Source organism: Dasypus novemcinctus, chromosome 3, assembly GCF_030445035.2.
Source record: "Dasypus novemcinctus isolate mDasNov1 chromosome 3, mDasNov1.1.hap2, whole genome shotgun sequence".
Taxonomy (NCBI): Eukaryota; Metazoa; Chordata; class Mammalia; order Cingulata; family Dasypodidae; genus Dasypus; species Dasypus novemcinctus.
The window spans coordinates 180,511,791-180,517,337 of record NC_080675.1 but is presented as its reverse complement, the minus strand read 5'-3'; the positions used below and the strand labels follow the sequence as shown (position 1 = coordinate 180,517,337).

General features: G+C 38.8%; 1 pseudogene; it reads left to right on the top strand.

Moving 5' to 3' along the window:
* Positions 1-1,566: 1,566 nt before the first annotated feature.
* Positions 1,567-4,189, top strand: LOC101411398 (DDB1- and CUL4-associated factor 13 pseudogene; annotated as a pseudogene).
* Positions 4,190-5,547: the final 1,358 nt, after the last annotated feature.

The following is a 5,547-nucleotide window of genomic DNA, read 5'->3' as shown; positions in this document are numbered from 1 at the left end:
TGTCTATTAATCATTTTCTTTAATTTGATGCAAATATTTATATACAATACACATTTTTCTGTACTTTGCTTTGTTCCCCAAGATTCATGTTCCCCATGAATCTTGGATACTCAATTGATAGAAACTGTTAACTGAGTGGTTTTCTGGTAAGTACTGATTAATGTGTCATGTTTATCCTCCATTTCCTATGTATCTGTATGTAGTATTTGCAATCATTGGTTCGGCCACCTATTCAGAGTATTTTAAAATTTGAGTCTTAGAAATGTGAACTAATTAAGGGCAGAGAAGTTAAGAAGAAGGCAGAATGACTATTTACTGTGTCTTTGGGATCTGCAATTCTGACCTCGATTTATCTGCAAATTAGTCCCATTATTGATCTTCACTTTACAGACCAGAAAGAACTAGATGTTAATCTGTTTTGTATCTTCAGGTAGTACTGGTCTCGGGCTTGATATACAGTAGTTTCCTGCCTGGTAAATGTTAGTTTGGAACACTTGTTTATCAAACATCATTCTCGTGTATGAAAATAAATTTCACAAAATGCCATAAACATTGTGTACTTTCTGTATTGCCCTCACTGCCATGCCTCTTCGATCCAAAATCCTTGATTTCGAGTGCTGATATAAAATCCAGATCCCTAGGCCACATCCTACACATATCAAATCAGCCTTTTAGAGGGATGGAGACCAGGAATCTTGTTGGAAGGAGGTTTCCAGATGATTCATAGGAGAGGTCAATTTTGATTAGAGAAAAAATTAAACAAAAATAAAATTGGTTACTGCTTTCATGATGAACCATTTTGACTGTTATTTCTCCTAAAATCTTTTGTAAATGTTGCTCTGCAGATATTTTTAATGAATGTGCATAAGAAAGATCTAATACCATTAAAGATAACAAATGTCTCTATGTAAAATTAGCAGAGCAGAGCTACAATTTTTTTTTAAAAATTAAGTAAGCTGGTCTGTACAGTGGGCAGTCTGTGCATAAGTTATAATGGGTCTAAAGATGTATTTTATAAAATCAACCAAGTTGAGACTGAGGAATTGGTGTCAATTTAAATAAATACCAGGAAATTAATATTTGGAGATTAATGTAAGTAAAAGTCCCTTTTTGAGCATCTTCGTGCAACTTAAGTCACTTCATAATTATTCTATAGCATTCCAGATTAATTCAAAGTTGTTTTTTCTCTAGCTTGTCTGAAACAGATTTCGGTTTGTTCAAACCACAGAGGTACAGCAGCATAATACCACGTTTTAGGAAGCACCCTTACTTTGGAAGTGATTCAACTCTTGTGGCCTGTGGCAAGGAAACAAGGACCCTGCTCGACTGCACACATGCTCGTGGGAAAGCTCCCTGCTGCAGAAGGAACCTCAGAAGCAGGGCTGGTGGTACTGGGGTTGGGGTGGGAGGTGGAGATGCCTGTGGAGGAACTCTGATCTGAGCCCTCTACACGGACTATATATACACACCCTGATTTCCGTCTTCCCCTTAAGACTTATTTTAATACATTCCATAGGAAATGCACTGTTTTAAATTTTTAAAATAGGAATGTTTCTGCATATAACCATGAAGGTGAGGGGTGGGGGCATAGAAAACTTAGCTTTAGAGAGCAGCTTGCCTTCCCTTAGAGCCTCAGCTAAATACTTGTCCTCTGCCTATTCATGTAACCTCCGTCAGATTCCAAAGGAGCAATTGTTTTTGTATTGGACTCCTGCCCCTGTCATTTCCAAATGATTGAATTGTGTTATTTCTGAAATTTGGAGCAAACTCACCTTGACTCAGAGGGGAGCTCACTTATCTCCACCCTACCCATATGTGTCTTTCTTCCTGTTGACAGCAAAGAAATATTTCTTCTCTTTCTCTTTGACTGGTCCATTAGAACTCTTGCCATGGTGGTCTACTCAATGTCACTTCTACAATTACTCTTCTCTCAAAGATCCTAAACATTTCCCTTTCTCCTGGATCATTTCATATCAGGAAGTTCTTATGCTGTTGTTTGTCCCAAAAGGAAACTCTCATTGGCCTCCATGTTTCCTACCAGCTGCAATCCTATTTATCTTTCCACCTTCATGACAAAACTACTTGAAGAAAGTGTCTAAGCTCACTTATTTTTACTTTCAATTAATATTTCTGAGAATCTGTTTGGTTCAGGCACCTATGGAGGAGCTGGAGCTACAGCAGGGAACAAAATACAAACCCCTACTCTTACAAACTTTTCACTCTGGTCATTGGGGGTGGGAGATTTGGGGGACTGACTGGTTGCACATTTCAATAGGCTAAGAAGGAAGGTAAGCCCTCACCAGAAAGAGGACATTCAGGCAAAGATCTAATAGGGAAAAGAATGTGCCCAAGAGCAGCCCACTCCAGGCAGAGGAGACGTATATGCTGGCGGTGTTTCTTCTGCCTGAACTAGGCTTCCCCACTCCCAGCCCAGCTGCTTCTTACTCACCATTTCCCTCTCAGCTCAGAGGTCAACTCCTTAGAAAAGCTTTGCCCAATCTCCTCGTCACAATAACCCTCTTCTCCTTCAGTGCCTCTATATCATGACACTTGGTTTTCTAGTCCTTGTGATAAGTAGCAGTAGAATCAGCATATTGATTCATTAATTTGACCTGTTCATTCCTTTACAGTTACTTCTTTTTGCTTTCCTACTGGATTGGACTTGCAATGACAGTAAGACTTTATCTCCCTGTTTTCTGTGGAATCCCTACTGCCTAAAACAATGCCTGGTACACAGCAGGTGCTCAGTATATATTTGTTCAATGAGAGAATAAATGGATGGTTTAATGGATGGATGGACAGACAGAAAAATTAATGCCATAGCAAAGGAGTACATCCATTTTACAAAGCAAGTAACTAAGCATGTGGTAGAGGAGGTGACTATAACAGGAACCTGGGTGGAAAGACCCTTGGGTGAGAACTAGCTGCAAAGATGATGGTGAAGCTGCTGAGCTGCCCAGCAAGTCCGTGAAACTAAATTGTACTCACAGGAAATTCCAAAAAACTACGATCCTACCTTACATCCTTTTGAGGTCCCACAAGAATATGTAAGAGCTTTAAATGCTACCAAACTGAAACCATTCCTCGCTTCCCTGAGTGGTCACCGAGATGGAGTCAGTTACTTGGGAAGCATCCAAAAAGCCTGGGTATGGTCCTTCCTGGGGCATGTGATGGAGAGGTCAGAATTTGACTAAATGAAAATGTACCCATACATACAAGCACATGAATGTTTTGTACAAGGAATATGCACTCTCTTTTTTTTTTTTTACTGTTGGTGATGACAAAACTGTGAAGCACTGGAAAATGGATGCACCAGGCTATGGAGAAGAGGAAGAGCCACTGCTTACAGGGTTAAGAAAAGCAGGGTATACTGGAATCAGCCCTTACTGGACAGCAATGGATATTTGAAATGAACAAGGAACCAATCCTGTATGTTCAATGGCCTGGGCATTTCGCAGGACAAGTAGTGTTAAATTTAATCTAATTGAGGCATTTCTCTTGGGAAGTTGTGCTTTTGACAGGAATATAATACAATATGATATGAGGCAATCTACTCCTCTGAAAAAGGTTATCTTAGGTATGAGAACAATCAGCTCAAACCCTGTGGAGGCTTTCGTTTTTACTGCAGGAAAGGAAGATGACAACTTACATATTTTGACAGGCGGCCCTTGATGCTCCCCGGTGGTACATACGGCTCATGCACCTGTGGTGCTCGATGCAGCTTGCTCTACCACTGCAGAGAGTTTGCGTCTGCTAGTTTTGATAAACCTATTCAGATCTTTCCTGTGGACAGAGGTCGAAGCAGGGAAGCTTATCACACAAAGCAAATGCAGCATATTATCTGTAAAATGGACTTCCGACAGCAAGTCCATTCTGTGTGGCTCTGATGAAATGACCATTCGTCTGTGGAAAGCTAGTGCTTCTGAAAAGTTGGGTGTGCTTACATCACAAGATAAAGCAGCCAAAGACTATGATCAGAAATTGAAGGAGAAATTTCAACATCATCCTCAGATAAAACGTCTAGCCGGTCACCGACTTCTACCAAAACCTGCCCACAGCCAGATTCAGTAGCAGCGCATCATGCCAGAAGCTCGTCGACGAAAGGGAGTGAGGCGTGGTAAATAACAAGTCTGGATCTGTGCCAATTGTATCAGAGAAGAAAAAACACATAGCGGCAGAAGTGAAGTAATATTTGGTATTCCTACCAATCCTAATATATAATTATTTGTTACATTTGGATATGTAACTTCTACAAATCAAAGTGCTGACTCTAGTTTATTATCAGACATTTCAGCTCTGTGTGTGGAATGTTATCATTGCCCATTTCAGCTACCCTGAAAAAACTATCAGTAAAGGTGGCCTGGTTGCCAGGACTAGCCAACATTTTATACCTGATCTACTTTCTTATTTCATTGACGAATATAATACTGATAAGCTCACTTAATTTTAGCTGTTAGGATTGCAATCATGTTTTCTCTCTGATCTCTTTATTATAAAGCAGATGCCAATGTTTGAATTTACATCAAAGACCACACATATATTTTTCATCCTTAATAGTGATTTAGATAATGATTGCCATGATTCTTTCTATGATTCCACATAACATTTAGAAGAACTATATCAGAATGTTTTCAACTGAATTTATTTTCTGTGATATATATATATGTATATATATATATAACTTTTTGAGACTTTAAAGATGAATACCCTGCATTTATATAACTTTTATAAATAATAATTATAATCTGTGGTCAAGTCAAGATAATAAATCATCCTTTGTCTTAGCATCAAAACTTTGATCCGTATCTGATTATTTATTTTCAATCTCAATAAATCCTAAGTAGTTGTGTGACATTGGTTTTCATTTTGTATTGTCATCAGTTTAGTAATATTTTACTATAAAAATATATAAGCCCAAATTTTAGGAAATTTTAAGTAAAGAAGGGCTAAAAAGAAAACTTAGGGAAAACTAAGACATGTTTAGGAATATATATATTTATAGTAAAAACATAAAGAAATGCATGGTGTTATAAAGCCCAAAGTCTGGAAAGTGGGAGGTAGATACAGTTGGGGGGGTACACAGGAGACTTCAACTCTCTTGGGAAGGTTTTCTTGTGCTTCTTTTTTAAAAACAATTTATTTCAAAATTTTAAAGAGCAATCATGCATATCATGCAGGACTCCCATACATCGCCCCACCATAAATACCTTGTATTGTTGTGACACATTTGCTGCAAATGGTGAAAGAGCATCGTCAAATATTACTGCTAGCTGTAGTACATAGCTTATATCTGGTGTATTTTCCCACAAACCATCCTGTTGTTAATACATGGATTAGTATTGTATATTTGTTATAGTTCATGAGAGGATGTTCTCATACTTGTCCTGTTAACCACAGTCCATCATCCACCAGGGGCTTCAGTGTGCTGTATGGTTCCCTGGCTTGTACAATCTAGTCAACGTGCACCTTCAGTGGGGCATGTGGTGGTGGCTCTCAGGCCACTATACCTGCCTCAAAAGAGATCTGTGCAGCGCAATTCTGAGGCTG